Source organism: Centruroides vittatus, unplaced genomic scaffold (genome assembly GCF_030686945.1).
Source record: "Centruroides vittatus isolate TY-2023 unplaced genomic scaffold, ASM3068694v2 scaffold_149, whole genome shotgun sequence".
In the NCBI taxonomy this organism is placed as follows: Eukaryota; Metazoa; Arthropoda; class Arachnida; order Scorpiones; family Buthidae; genus Centruroides; species Centruroides vittatus.
Genome location: NW_027122681.1, coordinates 1711507 through 1733766, shown reverse-complemented (window position 1 = coordinate 1733766; position 22260 = coordinate 1711507). Strand labels below are relative to the sequence as shown.

At 32.3% G+C, this 22260-nt stretch overlaps 1 long non-coding RNA gene across 1 annotated transcript in view; it reads right to left on the bottom strand.

Annotated features, from left to right (window-relative positions):
* Nucleotides 1-21806, bottom strand: part of LOC136987272 (uncharacterized) — a 59890-nt gene extending 38084 nt beyond the window's left edge. The window contains exons 1-2 of the long non-coding RNA XR_010882599.1: nt 21744-21806; nt 18215-18385 (exon numbers count right to left, since the gene is read on the bottom strand). This is a non-coding gene — a long non-coding RNA (uncharacterized lncRNA). The remainder of the gene's footprint in view (nt 1-18214; nt 18386-21743) is intronic.
* Nucleotides 21807-22260: the final 454 nt, after the last annotated feature.

Genomic DNA, 22260 nt, shown 5'->3' with positions numbered 1-22260 from the left:
ATAAATCTACGATACGCGCCATTTTATCACAGATTAATTGTTAAATAATCCTCGTTACGTTTTCTGATACGTCATACAGTTCAGTTCACAACGCTAAAGGATTGTAAACAGAGCTCTGGAATAGTTCGGAATACTTAAAGAGAATATTAAAACTATTCTATAGACTTATAAACTCGCTCGAATGAATATTTACTGATAGCCTGTGTACTTAAATATACATAAAGGGTGGCCCAAAAGACGGTCGACCGAAATGTACACGTATTTTCTAATATATTTTTTATAGGTATACCGGTACATGTGTACCTGGTTTAAGGCGTCGTTCTACCGATCTGGGGGACCCGAGTTCGAATCCGTGCCAGCGATTTCTCCAAGAATTTGTCCCTCACCATCCGCCGCTCCCTTGTGTGTTGGGTGATGAGGGCCTGAGAATCCGCGATGATTACAGAAAAAGGCCCTAAACATATTCCCAGGTTTAAAATTAGCACAAGTAAATTACATTTTCGAATTTAAATAATATTTATTCTACGAAATTACTTCTTTATTTAAAAGATCTGTATTTTATTTACTAAAAAAAAAAACAGAATACGAAAATTATAATTCTTTTTTAAATATTTAAAACTCTATTTTCACAATATTTGCCTTTAGTCTGTTTATCAAAAGAAAGTAAAATATTTAAAAAGATAATCGTACCGCACGTTAGCAACATAAAAAATTGAATTGGTTTGATGGAATATGGCCATGCAACACGTGGCGATCTGCAAAGGGATGGGAAAATTGCCCTATTTAGGTTAGACACGTGGCAAGCCTTAAGGTGGGGTGCGAACCCGCGACCAATTAAGTTCAGTGGTTTTATCCACTCTGCCAATAGTGGGTCAGCTGTTTAAGATGTTTATACCAAAATATTTTACTGTTTCTTTATATTTCGGCAAATTTTTTTTAGATAGAAATATTAAAATCTTCTTTTTCGTAACTCCACGTAATAATACAATATATATTATTCAACGTAAAGTGAAGAACTAATCCGAACTGCGGGAGTTTTAAGTACAGTATTCGATATCTAATCTGTAAGTATGTGAAGCGCTTGAATAAGTAAATATAGATTTTGAAATAGCTAAAGAATACGGAAAGTCTCTCGATATTTCGCTAAGTAATACTTACAGTTTTCTTTACTCTCTTGTATTTTTTTCCCCTCTATTACACGCATAAAAATTAAAGATTCTCTATAAATTGATCCTTAACTGGTAGCATTTTTTCACTGTAATTACTTACAATTTTACAAATTGAATTATCCTACAAGCTGTTTAAAAATAAATTAAATCGCTTTAAAGATGTTTACTTACTTATTTATTCATTAATTATTAATTATTTAAAATTTAAAAAAAAAAAAAAAAAAATTAAACTAGCTCGTGCAGTTAGCGAACCCCCTTCTTACTTCTAATACAATTTTTTTAACTACTTAAAGCAGGATTTTCTTGTAACAATTAATTATAATATTTTAAAAGAAAGTCGGTAAATTTATATTAAATTTTAAGTGGAAAATTACAGTAAAACCTGTTCAAAACGGAACCTGAATAAAACGGGAAAAAAACCTTTGGAACGGTGCGAATTTTCTTACGTTAGAAAACCTGTTCGAAACGAAAACCAGCCAAACCGGGGGAAAAAAATCAGTACCGTGCAATTCCACTTTACACAGGTTTTACTGTATAATCGCACGGTTTTGCACTACGGTAAAACCCGTGTAAACCGAAATCGCAGGGTTTTATCTATAGTAAAACCTGTATAAACCGAAATCCCACGATACCGAATATTTTTTCCGTTTGGCAGGTTTCCGTTTTGGACAGGTTTTTACTGTAATATTTTTATAACTAAATAGTGATTTACACGAAACAAATGCAAAAAACATCGTTTATTACGGTGTTTTTTTTAAAGAAAAAACGTATTTATTAATAAATAATAAGATAATTGAGTTTCTAAATGTTAATAGGAACAGCTTTCATAATTTAATAATTTGTTTTTATCAAAATAATTCTTAAATGTCAAGGAGAAACCAAGCCACTACTATCAACAGGTACAGACCTATAGCGATCGATACAGCCGGGTTAATGTAAAGAAAACGATACTTACGCTTAGTAATTAATAATAAATTACTCGGCGAATAATTCAAAAATTATAATAACTCATAATAACGCATAAAATACATATTATTATTTAAATTTTTTTAAAATTAATTTCTTTACGTATCCCTGCTAAATCAACGAAAGAAAAGCTGGAAACGTTGTTTTCATCCCTAATTGCTACCATTACCTTTAAGTCTTCAAATTGGTTCGGAAGATATTAACAGAGGGGGTCGTATCTCCCGAACTAATCGTCCGATTTTCCTGAATATTTCCAGAAACACTTCCCCCTAATATGCAAACCTACCTGCAAAATTTCAGAAAATTTCGATAAAAGGCACGGGAATTATTAAGCTTTGAAGTAGGCGAACAAAACAGTGCCCTTTCAAACAACATTCATACATACAGAATAAATTTTTTACCCCCGAATTTTTTACATTTCTCGAAGTTAAGATCCCGAGTCCAAAATCATAGAAATATTTGAGAGGGTCAGTTTGACCGATCGCCATACTTCCCTCCCCTGTTACACGTAACAATCTACGAAACAGAATGAGAACTCTACTACACATTTTCCTATATTTTAGTCATTTATACCCTTCATATTATCTTCAAAAATAGTTAAAATAGTGGGGAAAACATTGTATATAATGGCACGAAAAAGAAATTTTAATGAAACTTAGTTAAATATTGAAACATTGAACAGGAGGAGCTTTATTTTTAACCTGTACAAGCCGATCCAATAACGTAACAGTAGTATCAACAGAGGAAAGAATACATTAAAAATAATGATAGAGTAATGTTACCTTTCGTTAGATATTAATAAACCAGTAAATTTTTTATTTTTCGATACATTTTTCTACTTTTTATTTTACTTTTCAAGCCATCCGATACCTCCATCGATTTCTGATTACGTTAGAAAATATATATATATAACGGGCTCGAAACTGAATTAATTTAAAGAAAAATAAGTAGAGTAATTTGTAATAATTATTTTCTCCGTAACGCCTACGTAACGCGCCGCCTAACAACGCCCACGTAACGCGCCGCTTAACAATGCGACGTGGCGCCACCGCCTTTATCTTTTAAACCGTTGTTATTTTGATAAATATCGAGAAAGAAAATATTAAAATAACTTTTCTTAACATATTTAAAAATAAAATTGTTTATATTCCAGTTTCCTGCGTAGAATATTAAGTAAATAATACCATTTACTTAACGTCGTGTGCAACGGCGCGCTTATTTCCTACAAAATAAGCGTAATATGTAAAGTCTCAAATTCATTTTGTAAAAATTTATAAATCTGTTTTTTAAAAGCACGTAATTTTCTATATTATATATTAATTTTTTAAAATCGAATATAAGTTATTTCTTTCGAAAGGCATTTAAAATACAACTGCATTTGTTTCTTGTTTACGCGACGGCGGCGCGTCGTGAACATATTTTACTAATTTCTTTTTATTCGTACCTTTTACTCACATCTTTCTCTTCCTTCTCATTCCTTTCACTCACATGTTTTACGCTCTCTTCTCACATGTTTTACTAAAGACCTTCACTCACCTTCATCTCACACCTTGTATTTTCTAACTCAAACCTTTACATTTGCTCACACGTTTTACTCAAATCTTTCACTCTCCATTTTCCTCACATCGTTAGCTCACGCCTTATAATCTGTTTTGCTAACACCTTTCATACAAATATTTTACTCACACTTTTACGCTGTCTTGCTCACACGTTTTACTCAAATCTTTCCATTCTCTTCCTTTTTTCATTATCTTTATTTAGCTCAATGCCTTATACTTTATTTTGCTCACACCTTTCACCTTCTTTAGCTCACGCCTTTCACTTTTAGCTCACGCTTTATACTCTATTTTGCTCGCACCTTTCATTAGCTCACGCTTTATACTCTATTTTGCTCACATCTTTCACACGCATCTGTTACTCACTCCTTTTACCTTCTCTTGCTCTCACCTTTTATATTTAACAATTTGGGGCGTATTTTTAATCATTTTTAAGGCCGTACGTTGACCCTTTTTAAGGTCATATAAACGACAAAATTAAAAAGAAGAGAGAAGAGTTCAAATAAAGCATCTTTGTAATTCTTTTCTTCTTAAACTCTTTCTGTAACAACCAAAAATCTAATTTTCTCCCGCTTAATATTCGTCTTCCAGGCACAATAGACGCTTTAGCTTGAATAGCATCCCAGTTACACGTGACACTCGACTTAAATCTCTTCACGTCACGTACCTCGCATCCATGTCTCGTTTAGTAATCTATCTAGCTTTAAAAAAAAATGCAAAAAAAAAGAAAAAAACATATGCCGCAAGAAGAAGGGGAAAAAGAAATTTTTACCGAGCTTTTCAACATTCCTAAAACGTTATCCCTAACAAAAATAAACAAGAACTTATTAAATGCGATGTAAGATTTAAAGCTATATCTTCGTTTTTTTGCTTCGTTATAAAGCGCATTTTTCTTATGATTTATTTTAAAAAAAAATTAAATTTTCGATATTCGTAACAGAGCCGAGTTGACAAGATACAACAGTGTCCCCACCCGAGTGGATAAACCACTGTACTGTTTCGCTCCCCCACCAGCCAAGTCACGTGGAGTTGTGTGTACTCTCTGCGCGTGTCTAACACCTAAACAGATCGCCCCCGCCTTCTTCCCCATCAACTCAATCCAAGATACAAATAATTGAATTAGGAAATTAGAGTTTTGTGCGGATGATTACGTGTTTGATTATCAATTATTATTTTAATTTAATTAAGTGCCACACTTAAGCGATTAATAATTTACAAAATTAAAATTGTTTGTTTGTTTGTCTGTATACGCAACGAGACACGTGGGCGATGTGCTGAGAGGGATTCCACCTGGAAAGACTTTCTATTGGAAATTTATCCCTATTTAGGTGGTTACAAACGTGAAGAAAACCCGAAAAACACGCGGATCCGCGACTTCAGTGGTTTTATCAACCATGCCTCTGGTAGCCTAAAATTATTTATTCAGGATCTCAATTGGTCAGACTCAAATCCAGGTGAATATCACAAATATTGTTGCGATTGATTGAGTGATTAGGTTCTGTTTCCACACTGTCAAATTCATTTAAAACAATTAACTAATTAATTATTTTCATTAATCCATTCAAAGTTTATAAATTATTATTAATTGGACGAATGTTTATGCTGTTGAGGATGGCATTTAACACATTTTCAATGAAGAGTTTTGCAAGAATATACACCTCAACATTTGACTAAGCGAATACAAGACTAAATTTCCGTAGGGAACCCAGTGTTATCGATTTCAAAATGGAATTAGACTCGAGTCATGGAGGAGAAAGATCTGAAAGTGTCTTGAGTTAATGTAATAGTGAAAAATTGAACACAAGCAAAGGACAAGTAAACACAGAAACTGAACTAATAGAATTTCTTCAAAATGATGAAAATACTACAAATAACACAACCTATTTCCCTTAAGTATTACTTGTGGTGCATAGCGAGTTCTACCTGTACTTTTGCTTACAGAGGAAGAAACATCTTAGAATTCCCTTAACAATATACAGTTGCGAAAGTCAAATTATTTTTTTCTTTCGCTACAGCATAACCAATTAAGTGAGTATCTAGCGCAGAACCAATCAGAATACTTGACGAATTAAAATTTCATGAAAGCTTTCATCGAGTTATACACACAGTAGTAGTGTTATTACATCTTGTAGAAAGAACGTTTCAGATTGCTTAAAATCGTCTTGAGAGATGGCAAAATTCATGAAATTAAGCAAGAAGAAATGAATGCCAGCGTATCGATCAAAGGAGCCTACAGCTCTGGGAGGCTAGGGATTGGATCCTGGCAAGCAATCCCAAAAATTTTGGAAAGCGGTCTGTCCGGGATACACCAAGCACGTCCCCTCACCGCTTCGCATGGCTGAACTCGCGATAAGCTTGAAAGATACCTCTTCAATGCCCACAGGATGGAGTGAAAAAATTGAGAGAGAATCTGTATGTGGATTAGATTTACTAATGTGCTTCAATCTTTATTGTGAATGAGATCAGTTAATACGTATAAGGAGTGGAGAACACACTGATCACTTAGATCTGTTCATTCCGTTCCCACGAAAATCAGGATCTTTAAGGAAAATACATTTATGATTGATAAGGTAATAAAACATGAGCGATTGCCAATGAAGAATGCCTCTCATGAGGATTTTCTTGGCCCTATTTAAATTTTAGACAAGTGAAGAAAACCCGGAAAGATCTACGCGGCCAGACCAGAACTTGCAACCTTCGTGGCATCCATTCCCTGACGGGTGCCACGAAGATAATCGAATACCGTACAGGGCTATACAAAGTTTGGTTCTACATATTTTACCTTACAAAGATTAAATACAAATAAAAAATATTTCTTCAAATAATCTTCAAGTTATTTCATTATCTCGCATAAATCACAAAAGGATATTTAAGTGAAATTTACAAGAACACATTCTTCGCATTATACAACGCCAAGTTCTTACGGTCCATTCATTTCATCGAATTACAAAGTCTGTTGCGGTTTCTACGTGGCACTGATCCAGCGAATTCGTCACTTCACTCTATAATTTAATCCGAAAAAAACACGATAAAAGTGCACAAAGCATGGCCAATATTTAAATTTCACATCTTTTTCAGACTAAGAAAATGTTTTCTTGTTTACATATATTTTCCTCATTTTTTGGGAAAATTATTAGAGCTTGAAAGATTAAATTTACAGGATAGATTTCAAATATTATATATATATATATAAACAGAATGAAGTAACGGCCTCGGGCAGAAGGAAATACATTTATTCCATTTGCTTCTTCATAAAATTTAGATGGAAGTATTAAAAGAGAAGAATAAAAAAAATCGCTGGAGAGGTGCCATACATAAACTAGGGAAGACAGGAATTTTGGATAAATTTTAAGTAATTCTAAATATATTTTTTAAGAAAATTGTTTGCTTTTTTTACGTGGCAATTCTCCAGAGAATTGTGTTACAGTTTTAGACGTAATATTTTATTCAAATTACGTGAATTAGAATAAGTAGAATGTTTTCAGTACGCGGCATTCTTATTAAGAGCTTGCTTTCTTTTCTCCCTTCTTGAATCAAGATTTTGGAAGAAAAATGCACTTTAGTTTTTCTTAAAACAGAAATCGTTATCTACTTATTACCAGATAACAATTTCTGTTCTGATAATGACGTCTATAAGATATATGATTGAAATCAATTGCGAATTCAATAGTTTCTCGTGATTAAAAAATGGCTTTTTGCATTCATTTTGTCGATTCAATTAGTCCTTCTGTTCATTATTCGTCCGCCCGCAAGGATTCTTAGAAACTATAAAAGTCTGGAGATTTGAAAAAAATTTTTAAAAGTTCAAAGTAACGTCTTTGTAGAATTTAATGTTAAATTGAAATTCTTTCATCTTATTCTATTTTCTTGTGCCGTCTTGTAACATCATCTAAGTGTTGGCGAAATGAAGCAGAACTTTCTACGGGAAACTGGCCCTATTTAGATGTTACAAACGTGAAAAAAACCCGGAAAAGTTCGCGTGGCCAGCCTATTAGCGAGGCTTATACCCCCGACCAGTGTCAAGTTTTTTTTTTTATCCATTCGACTACTGATGAGACCTGGAGCAGAATTTAGTGAGCTTTTAGCCTGCCGCTATGAGGAATCCATATCGGATCCCTCAGAGCTGCAAGCTGCAAGTTCACAAGGCTATGCTGGGTCCTGTTTCTCATTAAATTGTCATTCTAGTCGGGGCAATTTCGCTTTTATTTTTAAGATTTACAACGGGTACATGATGGCTAGGACGTTGGCTTGTCGCTCTGGGGATTCCGGAATCGAATCCGGATGGTCCCAAAAAATGACCCATGAAAGATTTGTGGATGATGTCCAGGTAATGTCTGTTTTCGCCCCATTGTGGGCCTGGCCAAACCCGTGAGGAGTATGTAATAGCACACTATCGCAAACCTGGCCGAACACTACGGATCCAACGCACTTATCACAGTACCATTGATCTCATCACACTACTTAATTTAAATTATACTTACTTAAATTACCTGTAAAATTCAATAGGCTAAACCTGCTAAAACAAAACCTAACTGACATAAAATACTAAGAAATTCTAGTAAAAACTTACAAACTTTGCAAAAATTCAGAATTGGATTCTTCTTGTTCGATACATACAATCACAGCGCCTAACATACTTTCGTAAATTGCTGACTTTCTTGCAAAAATTGGATTTGATTGGATAAGGCAACGCAATACAAAGGCGATCGGGTTGAAATACGTGATGCCTCCAGGGAGGATTTTCTATGAGAAATTCACTCCTATTTAGATGTTAGAAAGCGAAGAAAACCAGGAAAACTCTAAGTGATGTCCGTTGGTCACGCGCGAACCCATCAGCAGTGGTTTCTACCCGCTCGACTCTTGCAAAAATTATACTGAATTGCTTGCAAAAAACTGTGTAAATGTCTTTCGGGTCGCCGTATGTGTAAACGCACAAATCTACAGCGTAAAGATTGCCTTTAATATAAGAGAATCTATATATTATTTCAAAGAAAGTTTCAGTTTCTCTGACTTAGTTTTGAGTAAACGGTTGGGGCTAAAAATATGGTTCGGGTATCAAATTAAAGTTCGTACCCTGTAGACTAGGGCTTCTTAAACTATGGGTCGCTTAGCGAAATGTTGGGGTCGCGAGATTTTAATGCAAAATATTGAAAATAATTTTTGTAACTATAATAAATACAATTTTACAACTTTTTGTGCAATTTTTAATTTTATATTTTTGTATGCTTTTAAACAAATTCTAAAACTATATTTTTTCAAATGTATGTACTGTATATTGTTACCTAATCAAGAAATCATCACAAAATGTTCATATATCTTTATTTCATATTTTTTGGGGGTCGCGAAAAAAATCACAATCATAAATGGGGTCGTGAATAAAAAAAGTTTAAGAAGCCCTGCTGTAGATAATGCACTGAAGAGAAACTCGAGAAAGGTTGCAATGGTTTAGGCGTGAGAAAGTGGCAAATGTACGATGTTAAAAGTTAACTTCAGTCCGAGTAATTCCATTATTGTAAATACAAAATGAGGTCAACAAACGTACATTTCAGTTACTAAGATCGTCGTTTTTCTCACCCTCCCCCGACCCAATGTCACCAATTCCACATCCCGTCAACGCCGGGTATAGGCAGCTAGTTCGATTATAACGATGCTCTAATTCATGGCCATGCAATTCAATAAATCTAGCATCAATTCTTTCTATAAAAATCTAACTACAGTCCAATATTATGTATGTATATAAATGCGTATAGACTCCAAAAGCAAAATAAACCTCGAGAAAACCATTAAATCCACCCATAAATTTGAAAAAAACACTATTAGGCCTAAATGTGATCACATAGCATACTTAATTTATACAAAAATCGGGGTATTTCACCAGAGGAAAAAAGTCGTCTTACTATTCTACAGCTGCAAAATCATAATACGTAAACGCAATTTTCCAATTTACATTATAAAGACACTAGCTCGAGGCATATTCTACTACCAAAAAGTGCACTGTGATTGCAATTACTTTACTAGTAACACCACAGAAAAAAAATCAGTCTTTCAATCTAAAATCCGCTCAACCTAGTAAAAAAATTAAAGACATACTTGGTTAACCAAGTTCATCGTTAGTATATCATTGATTAATCAACGTCACCTTAAAAACTATCCTTTCTTCTCCCTAACACTATAAAAGTGTTCAGAAACTGAGAATTTGGTAAGCAAGAAACTCTTATATATACTACAATCAGGCTTTTATATTATAGATTAACCATAAACAATCCAGGCTTTTGTTTTACAAGCCCCAATACAGCCTCGTGTTTTAGAGCTTCAGAACACAAATGCGCTTATCGATATTCGGAACTCAGATCGACTACCGTAAAATACTGGCTTTAAAATATAAAAGCATATAAAAGGGCCTCACTAGGCCCTCTTATTTTACGGGTTTCAGACACTCACAAATATGCACGAAAATACTCGGAATCTAGTACTAGATAGAATACTAGACATTGGACAATATTGTTTACATAATATAAGAGGCCTCGCTCGTCTTGGGGTCCACCATTGGCCGAATGGATAAAAACCACCAAAATACTGGGATGTAGTCGCGGGTTCTCGCTTGGCCAATTGGAATTTTTTGGGTTTCTTCGTGTCTAACGCCTAAATAGTTAGGCCAGTTTCTCATAAAGTCCTCCCGGAAGGCAGATCGTTCATGTGTTATGCCGTCTTCTCAACAAACCAGTACACGTCTAGGGACTCATACAACTAAATACTACTATTATTCTTATATCACAGTATCTGCAAAACCCAGTACTTTTATTAAGAAATTCTACTACACTAAATTCTAAACCACCTCCTCTAAGTTTCATGTATTAAAAATGAAATAATAAAATTAACCAAAATAAAACTACGTTTAGTATATTATTTAACAATAAAGATATACCACTACTACTACATTAATTTTTCAGCGAATAGACAGACTAGACGAGCTCGGTTAATTACTCACTCTCTCTCTCTTTATATATATATTAAATATATACATATCTTATTATCCAAATATTAACTGTAATAAGTCTCAAATAAAATATTTAACATTAATGACAGGCTTACATTAAACTTGCACAATGCCCTCTTAACAGAATACTCCAGCTTGTAGAACGAATAACGAACCCTTAGAAAAGAACAAACACGCTTCCTGATATCGATTTTGTCCAATAAGACTTCACTTAAGCAGTTAAAAAAAGGAAAATTTAAATTCTTAAGTATGTCTTCTTGTATAAATAATATAAATTACTTGACCATAAACATCGCCCTGTTACTTTTATCGATCATTCTGTAATGGGGAATTTGTTTAGAGTAAATTTTCTACAGCAGGTGGTTTAAGTTCGAATAGTTCTTGTTCTTTCCTTTTTTTATAATTTAACTGAGAGAATTAAAGTATATGAAAATTGAGCTAATAATGAGGAAAATGCGTGCCTTTGGATAATTATATCGATGTTTATGATGATTACGGAACTGAATTTTAAGTACGAGTTAAGATTTGTAAGAATTTTATTCGATTGCATGCGCGTTTTATTTAGTAAAATTTAAGTAGAAATCGCATTAATAAATGTAGTGTTTGATCGTTACAAACTACTCGCTTATTTATTCTTTAGAATCGAGTTTATAATTAAATCATTCCTGTAGTTAAAGGGCCCACAATTGCCCGAGTGAAAACACTAATTCGATCGGCACCTCTCCAACGCCTGGCTGAGTGGGGTTTTCTTCACGTTTGTAACGCCTAAATAGAGGCTAGTTTCTTGAAGAAAGTCCTCCAGGGGGGCCATCTTCCCTCGCAGATCGTCTACGTGTCGTGTTGGCGTATACGGGTATGGTTAACGGTGTTCTGTGGGCGCTAGGAGATGCGCCACAATGGACGGTACCCAGCATATCCCCGAAAAATTGATGGTGTTCTTCCAACCCTCTCGTGTTCGCTCCTGGATTTACCAGACACATATGGTTGAATTGATGGGATAAGGCAACAGGACTTTCTATGGAAAAATTGCACCTGTTCAGGTGTTAAACACATTAAGATAACCCCGCGACCAGCCTATTAATCAGGCGCGAACCCACGACCAATTTTATCCACTGGCTAAAAAGTGGACACAGAGCTTCCCGAACACGAAACTCGTACATGCAAAGCAACAGGCTGACATATCTCTGGTGTTACAGATTAAAATAGGCTACAGAAAAAAAAAAAAATGGTATTCAGATTACAGGAAGGAAAATAAAGTTTAAATAAACATTAAAAATATCCTCACATTTATATTTTCTGGGGTGTGAATTTAAAATATGTTTATATTCTTAGTATTTTCTTATACAATATTCTATTCAAAACACTATTTCTGTTATCCAAACAAAGAAACACGCTGCATATAAATAGGAGGAATCAGAAAGGAGGTTGCTTTGAATATAATAAAAGTTGAAAAACTCGGTAATAAATCTCGATTGCTTAAATTGAGCATCTAAAAAAATACTTTTTTTTATTGAATTTTCTTCATTCTGATGACAAGTAAAATCTAGAAAAATTGACGTCACTACTAAGATAGATTGGATTCTCTATTATTTGATAGAGATGTATGACCTGAATATTGATCTGGCAGAACAAAAGAAATTTCTCAAGATAAAATACACTGTTTTTTCAATTGACTCATAATAAAATGATCAATTATTAAGTTGAAATATGACACTAATAAAGGGAGGGGATGAATTAATTTAATTTCCATCGTACGACACGATATTGCGGATTTATATCTTCTGGGATGAGAATACATTTTGCTTTATAACTGAGTAATTTTTTTAAATATATATACCACCCGATTTTTCTTTGTTTTTTTTTCCTTTATAAAAATAATGAAGCATTCCGGAATGGTTGACAGATTTAAGGGAAATTTGAACCGTTCAACTGAGTCGACATTTATTTTATTTATTTATTTATTTTAATCTTTGGAGCAATTACTGGGCATACTTTTTAAACTATTTGATATAGTGGAACGATTATGGTTCTGAATAGAAAATTCTATCAAAGTTTAAAGGTAACCAAGTGGATAAAACTACTAAACACTGGTAGCAGGTTCGCGCCTCGCCACGTGGAGTTTTCCGGGTTTACTTCACGTTTGTAAATATCTAAATAGGAGCCAGCTTCCAATAGAAAATCTCAGGGAGGTACCACCTTGGCAGATCGCCCATTTATTGCGTTGCCTTATTCCATCAACCCGATCCAATCACTCAGAAGTGTCAGAACATGTGTAAGAAGTGCATGAACATTCACTAGAAATGTAAGAAATAACTTCTGAGAACTTTAATTGAGTCAAGAATATCATTTAGAAATATTCAGAAAATTTTAAACTTACATTTATTCAATCGAATGACCGTTTTTGAGCAACTAATGAACATAAAAGTAGAGGAAGATTACAGAGAGAGATAGTGAGCGAGCCAATTTCACACAAATTTAACTAAATTCTGTGTACGGTACATTTGTATTATTTCCCTATTCACAAATACAAATTAAATAAGTGATTAATTCAGTCGAGTAGTTTTTCAGCGCGCTTCAATAATTGAAATTACAATGTCTGTTCTAAAGAATAAAGCTGTTAAAATCCAGCTCCGTCTACATTAATTAAACCATAAACACTAACCAAAATGAACGAAAAAAAATTATAAAATATCGATAGACATGTGCGATCCTTTGCAATATACGAAAGAAATCAAGCGTGAAAGATTTACGTATTGTTTCATTGATGATTGGTCGAAGAAAAAAAGAAATCGACAACAAACAGGAAGAAGAAAGATTATTTGTCTTTCTCCAGCTGATCGTGGTTATGACGTGGTTTAATTGCATTTCAATGTTATCTCAGGTAAATCACGAGCACGATATATTAACTTTTTGTTTAATTTTACCTTCTCTAACATCCCCAACTTATTGTATTTACTTACGCTTTACTCTGTGTACACAAAATGAATCAGAGATTGTTTCCATTCCACATAAAATGTGTAACTTTATGATTAAAAGTGCTTCTAAACATATACCAATATGAAAAAATAAATAAAATTATTCAAGAAAATCAACAGGATACAAAATATACTTTAGTACAATTATACGAAATGATACATACTCCGCTTGTTAATCAGTTTGTTTTCTCTCTTTACAACTCTAGTTAATTTTATTAGTCTCTTAGTAGTGTGCTGGAAACTCTCTCTGCTTCTCAATAGCAGTAACCAACACAATGGAGGAATATTAGCAATATCAGGGAGAGATTGAATCGATAGGGAAGATCCAGATTTCCTTGAAAATATACCTTAGAGAATAGAGATCAATGGGATTGTAGCGTGGATTTCCCATATAAATAGCAGAAGAGATTCTATATAAGCTCTTGACTATCCAACCTCTCGAGACTTTTAGTATATTTACACATCCTCTAGTATCATAATTTTACTAAATATTATATTTTTAAAATTTATATGTAGCAACGAGAGTCTAAAACTTAACTCCAGAACACGGAAGGAAAAAAAATAGCAAGTGTTCTTTGCTCGAATTTCATGACACTCGAACAGTAAGTACGATAATAAATTTAAGTAACAAAAGCTTAAGAGGAGTAATTCTGCTAAATTACGATAAAAGTCATTTTAAAAAACATTTAAGTTTAAAAGAAAAACACTGTGACACTAGCTCAAAGTTAAAATTGCGTGCGGCATCATCTGTTACGAGATATTATTTAAAAAATAACTTTTATATTATTAATTATGATAAAAAGGCAAAAGAAGCGTAATTTTCAGGATAGAAACGAGTTTCAAAAAATATTGTTAATACCAATAATGAGTAAAATCTTCATTAAGTCCGACTCCTCTCGAGACACGACCCCTCGAGTTCCGTACCTCAAAATTTAATGACGTTAATGCCCCTTACATACAAGTTACCATGCCAAATTTTGGCTTCATGAGTGTCTCAAAAAGTGGAGATGTGCAAAAAACCCGGAGAGTCGAACCTGACACGACTAAAACCTGTTCAAAACGGACCCTTAATAAAACGGAAACCTGCCTAAACGGAAAGAATCCTACGAAACTCGGCGATTTTGTGTTAAAAAACCTGCCAAACCGGAAAAAATACTCGATACAGTGAGAGTCCGATTTAGACAGGTTTTATTCTACATAACAGCCGGGAAAGTAAAAAACTAATGATTTATATATTAATTTAAGTATTAATTATTAACGGGATTTAAAATATTACTTATATATGATATAAATTTCGTTATTTTTAAGTATTTAATGGCGCTAAATCAAATATTTTTTTTGCTGTTTATGACCTCGATTACGAGCGAAAAATCGCCATTATTTCCTAAAATAGTTTCTTTTTCTGATCAAATTCATTCGATTTATTTCCATAAAATTATATTGAAAATCATTTATTAATTTCATCCATCTTATCCGGTTAATAATTTTAAAAAATAAAGGAAATAACTCAATCAATTCTGTGTTCTGGCCGTGCCTAAAGTGTATATAAGTTGTTGTTTCTATCATTTATAAAAAGAAGAGAATTTTTCGTATTAGTTGTTTTCATTATGGAAAAAATAATAATTTATTATTTAATATTTTCTCTCATCTCCATCAATTTTTAACCTTCGTGAATTTAACAAAACATTGATTCGGTAAATCGAGAAAAGTAATTCTTAAAATAATGATGGAAGCAACATATTTCCATTAACGTTTTCATATCTTATTTATATTATGAGATAAAACTTAGAGAATTAATATTAAAGTTAAGTTCGGCTCGAACTGGAGGGTAGCCCAAAAGTGAATTAAACCCCGAGGTAACGGCTACACCGATTTTTTTCGGTTGGGCCACCCTGTATATTCAATTAAACAAAAAGTATTGAAAGTAATATAATAATACGTTAAAACAGCTTTAAATAACGCAGAATGCGAAATAAAATTGCCTCTATCACAGTGAAGAGCTTCAAATCTCTTTTGGACCACCCTATACATTCAAACAAACAAATATATTGAATTTAACTGAGTAGACGTTAAAAACGACTTTAAATAACGCAAAATAAAGCACTTTCTATCTGTAGAGTCACCAAAAACACCTTTTTTTTTTCTTTAATATAACGGCAAGCTACTGATAGGATCTAATGACGCTGTGATCTAATTAGGCTTTTTAATGGAATTTATAACAACTTTGTTTACGTCAAACTCCGTTAACGTAATGAGAAAAGGGAAAAGATATACTTTAAAAAAATTTACACAGGATTAAAGATGGCGGCCTCTCAGTAGCAGAACTACTTTAAGACGAGCAATGTATTACAGCGTAACATAAATATAGTACAATCAGAACACAAGGACGAAAATGGCATACATTTTTACTCTATTCTCTTAAGATTTACTGGAAGTTCATGATTTATCCAACAGAAAACTTATGGGGAAAACTTTCTACCAAAGTAACCATTAATAAAAGGGGAAGAAACGCATTCAAATGAGGTTAACTTCGCTCTATATAAAGGATCTACAGTTCGGTTTAAAGCTCCAGAGGCTGATTGGATGCATTATTTCAATCTACAAATAACATTTTCCGTACTAGCAAAAGTGGATGGATGGATTGAATGCAATTTGGCTTTTCTTACATCTTTATAGGTATTGGCCTAATGCTATCTGGAGAAACAAATATACTCAGGTGAATGCCTTATATTTTCATTGTTATCGCTCTATTTTATTCAGTTTTTATTCCTCTCCCCCCTCCGGCTTACATAAAAATTTTCAAAGAGATTTCTTGAGGGCATATTTCTCAATTACTCCAAACAATACCCAAACTGCAGTAGGAGTTAATACAATGGCCTATTCATTAAGCGCAGTGTTTAATATTACAGATCAATTTTTCATAAAGCCGATAGAGTATTATTCCCTTGAATACAACTAAAATTAAATATTACACTTAATCTCTCTTTATTTGTTCTCCTCCGTCACTAGATTTAACGCATTTCGATATTTCTTGAATTATAAACACACAGAATATGTCGATGGGTAGCTTGGCACCATGCAATTTTCCTTACTTTTATTAAGTTTTTCGAATGCAATCATGCGCTATCGTACAGCAAATGCGTTAGTTTCTAATTTGAAAGATAATTTATTGTTTGTCACAAGGCCATATTAATTATAATTATTTCTATGCCTATAATTCTACTAATCATAAAGATTTCCCTACTAAGCAATAAACCATGAACTACAGAATTATACTACTTTTCTTGCCTGTTTGATGCTTAAAAATTTATAAAATTATTAAAATTCATACGAACTAAGATAATTTTACGACTCATCCCGAAAATTATACTGTATTCACCCGTAAATACATTAAACTTTTTTAAAATTCTAACCATAAATTACGAAATGACATCAACTAGACTACCGTTTTCGCTCGTTTGATACAAATTTTATCAATTTTTGTAGCATCAAACAAGCAAAAAAAGGTGGTTTACATCTCTTAATTTAAGAAAATTCAATGTGTTTACGGATTAGTACAGTATAATTCTCTAGAAGAGATGGAAGAGAGTATTAATTTAACACTAACTTTACTACAATCTGCCAGTTTTTTCAGCATCAAACAGGAGAAAGGTAGTTTAAATCGATGAAATTTTGTAATTTATAACAGTAAATTTAATATTTTACAGATAAATTCAGTATAATTCTCAAAACAAGTTAGAAAAAGCATAGGCCTATTACTTTATGCTTAACTCTACTAATTATTTTAGCAAAGTTAACATGAAATAACACACTTTACTAACTTATTTCCAGTATTATACTGTAATAATCCGTAAAACCGTTATCACGAACTAAAAAATTCACCGATTTAAACTACTTTTCTCCATGTTTAATGCTTTAAAAAAAATTGGGAATGCTGTAAAGTTCATGTAAATTAATATACACCTCCACAACTCCCTTTAGAATTATACTGTATTAATCAGTAAAAATGTATTAAATTTTTGCAGGGAAAAAATAGATTTTTAGCAGCGTGAATCACGGAATTACTTGGAAATGTTATTACTAATACTTTGCCGCTTATGATTAATGTCTATCAGATCTTTAGCTTTAAAAAAAAAAAAAAAAAAAAAAAAAAATGGAGTAGGGAGAACTGCATAAAGCTTGAGATTTAAAGATCATAAATATAAAATATATATGTAACTTTTTTAAAAATATATCCTATCTTTCATAAATTTTAAATTTAAATTAATAAACGTGAGCATTTATTCGGTTTCAGGGTATTAATTCTGTCTCGTCATAAAATATTTATGATTAGAACAACACCTATACATTATAAAATATATATATACGTGTGTGTGTGTGTGTGTGTGTGTGTGTGTGTCCGTGTCCACTCATTGAAATTTAATTCGTTCAATAATAAATCTGTCATATATTTTAATTTATAGAAATTAATGGCATTGAGAAAACGAATTTAAACTTTATTTTTTTTTTTAATAAAAAAAATAATAATAATAAAGAAAAGAAAAATCTTACCATAGAAGAAACTGTGCCAAAGGCGTAATACTAAAATGATTAGTCGACAATACGTCCACGTGGTGAAAGTAAAATCCATTAAATTAAAAATGGCATTTTCAGCATTTTAAAAATTCTTCATTAATTTTTATACTGCAATTTTCATTTGTTCTTTTTTCCCAATTTTCTCTTCTACAAATAAAAAAATTATAAAGTTAGAAACTATTTTTTTATATATAAATAAATATAAACTTATATACGGTCGAACCTCCAACTTCTAACAGCGGCCACCTCTAAGCAACGACCATTTTACTGTATTACAATTTTCAATTGTACTTTCTTCTCCCGTTTTCTTTTATCTGCAGAAGATTAAAAACAGATTATATATACAGTAAAACCTGTCTAAAACGACACACAAATAAAACGAAATCCTCTCTAAACTGGTAGAATTCTTCGTAACGCTTTGTTAAAAACCTATTCAAAACGAAAGCCTGTCAAACCGGAAAGAATGTACGGCACCGCGCGGTGTCCGGTTTACACAGGTTTCGCTGTATATACAGTCGAATGTCTTATTTTGTACGCGTGTTTTAAAGAAAAACGCACACGAAATAACCCAAACAACGCCCATTATTTACTAGTTCTAATCAGTGGCCGTCGTTCGGAGGTTCTCAACGATTAGTCAACAATAAACGACATTTAACAAGGTTTGTAAACGATTCTCCGCACTAAAAACGTTATTAAATTTTTAAAACGGACAGAGGAAGGCGGAGGAAAAAATAAAAGTAAAAAAAAATCAATTATTTTTATGTAAATATTCACTTTAATCATATTTTATTTAACATCATCTAAAATTAATTATTCGTCGGCGTAATCCCCTTAACTAATTTCTCAATGTTAATGGCTGATTATCGATTCTTTATAAATCAAAATTTAAGTAACTAGACTTTAATCCATGCAGGTTTAATTGAGTTATGTTAATTAAAATTTCCGCCCACCCCCCACAGTTTTTTAGTGTGTACTTATATATATACATGTGTATATGAATTATTTACGAATAACCCAATCGATAACCTTAACAAGTAGCCATAAAGTTGAGTTAGATATAAACGCGATACTTTAACCATCCAGCAGAAAAAAAAATGGCGGCACTTAACGTTGATGATCCGCTCGTTTGGCTCATTTCTACAGGCCTAAACACCACCATGTTTACGACTGAAGGGAATTGCAGTGTTTAAAACACGCCAACTCAATTTTTAAACCTAATAAAAAAAACTAAAAAGAAAAAAAAAAATCAAAAGTAATCAGAAAAACTCCCACGCCATTAGGCAGTTTAATGAAACGCCATTTTTCCTGTTGTGAACTTTAATTAAAACAACACCACCCGCGGGAATTCCCAACCCATTGATATCAATAATCTGTTTAAAGAATCGGCAACGGCTCTCAACTTCTTATTTAAAAAAAAATAATAATAATAAATTCGATTGCCTCGAACGTCTGTATAACACAGTCCCGACCATGCAAACAGGGTGGGGGAGGAGGGAGAATTGCCTAGTTTTAAATTAGAACACGAAGGAGTGCGATCCATCGTAAAAATCAATAACGATCTGTCACTAAACAATAACGCGAAACATTTTTCGACTATTAATTTCCCCACAACCAGAAGAAATGAAGGGAAAAATTGTGTGCCTGTGACGTCATAGGTATCCACGTTAAACTGTTTCCTTGTGTGATCGATGGCCTCCCTCTTGGTATTTTTAAACCGTGAGCCAGGCCAGTGTAACAAGAGTTTTGTTAGCGTTTTTGTTAAAGTGTATTGTTCGCTGCGCCCTTCGCGATTTGCATGCATTTCAAATTTTCGACCATTGAAAACAAACGAGAACTTCCTACAGATAATTAATGCGCACAGGTTTTAACAAAACGTTTATAAATGACTCCGAGACTAAAGACTAAACATTTTTCATTCGCCCGTACGCCTGTGTATATTTATTGTTTAAGAGTCAAGGATTACTGGACTGAGAAATTAGATTTGAACTTAAACGCTGGCTTAAACATAAAATACATATTTAACTTAAACCCTACTTTAAATAATTTTAACTATGATAATTACCTTATTTAACTTTCTTAACTGATTACAAGCCGCATATAAAATTCTTTGCATATTTGTTAATAATGTATTTCCCCCTTTTTTTTCCCTTAATAATTTTAATTCAGATTTGTTTTAAGCTTGTAAATATTTTATGAGCTTATTATTTAATAAAAACTGATTCAAATATTGAATAATCACACTTAATTTTGAAATAGAATTAATTATAATTATCCTAATTAACATAAACATCAGTTCACTGATTAATATTAACTAACAATAAGCCTAAAATAAATAAATAACAACACATAGCATGTTAGAGTTAATTAGGCCTAAAATTCATAAAATATTAGGCCTAAAATATACAATATAACTATATAATACAAAACATGTTAAACACAACTAACAAAATACATATTAGGCCTTGTTAACATAACTAATGTTAGTCCTGGAATACATAACTACCAATTAACTATATTGATAATGCAAGCAGGCCATATTTACATATAATTATGTAGAACCTATACTAACAAGCAATAGCCTGATCAGTATCTATCTGATACTAATACATAGATTTGTTTACATTAATACTAACAGGAATCACAATTTACAGTGCAATATGGCAACATGATAATAATGACTTCTATATCAATATCAAAAATAATAAGGATAAAGCTACAAATATAACAGAAAACATGAAAACATTTCTATCCCACTATAGCTACAAGCTATTGATAACAACAAAGAAGCCCTATTGTATGCAGTTATACAGAACCAATATGCCCAACAATCTTATCAGCATCTACCAGATAATACTTAATACATGGATCTAACATTGATACTAACAGGAATCACTGTTTGCAATATATATAGTGATATGGCAACATGATAAACAATAATAGCTCCTACAAAAATATCAAAAAGAATAACCTGTGTAATGATACAAACACTAAACAACGTTGGATAATAACTGTATATTATCATCAATTTTAAGTAACACGTTAGGGTATTATATTGAAATGACATGCAAGTTTACTTAATAATAATAATGTGTAGTAGTGTCTAACGTCGACCAAAACATATTGATTTAATTAACTATTACCAACACTAGAATTATGTTTGCAACAGAATGAAAAAGCTAAAAGCTTTCCAACCAGTGAGCCGCGAGCTACTTAGAGTTTTCTTTCTTATATAACAGCGACTTTATTTTCCTAATTAGTGTGTTGAAGTAATGTTTAGCAAACATTTGGATGTTGTCTACTCGATGTTTGCTTAGCGTCTAGATATTGAATAAACTATAAATTAATGATGTGAAGTTTCGCATCATTAGGCCTAACCTAAACCAATATATAAACCTAGTGGTAAATTGTTAGCGAGTAATATAAAGCCTGTATTTTTTAATAAGTCACATCGTTAATGGGAAAAATGTTCTATAGAAAGTACTCAAACAGAAGAACGTGACTTTACCGCAACTTCGTCGATCACGAGGGAGGGAAGAAAAATCAATCCGCCAACTAGCACGAGATCATTGCGTAATGAATTTTTTTCGTGACGTAATTCCTTTCTTCGGTACTGAAAATAATTTACCAAATTAAGACATAATTGAGAATTTAGCGATAAACAAAAATTTTCATTTATTTATAAAGTGTTTTTCAAAAAATATTAATTTTAACGTTAAATTTAATTAATTACGTAAAAAGTTTAAATGTAATTAGCGTAGAACCAATAGAAAACTTCGAAACGTAATTTACTATCCCCCACTTCATAACTTATTCATTGCGCTTCATTGATTGGTTGTTTAGTTAATCAAGTAATACGAGTTTAATAAATTAGAATAATATAATACAAACATTCCTAATTAACCGAGTTTATAATAAGAATTTAAAAATAAAAAGTTTATTTATTTCCTTGATATTTTTATATTTAATTAAAAATATATATTTTTTTAAATAATAAAGACCAATAACGATCGCCGAAACTCATT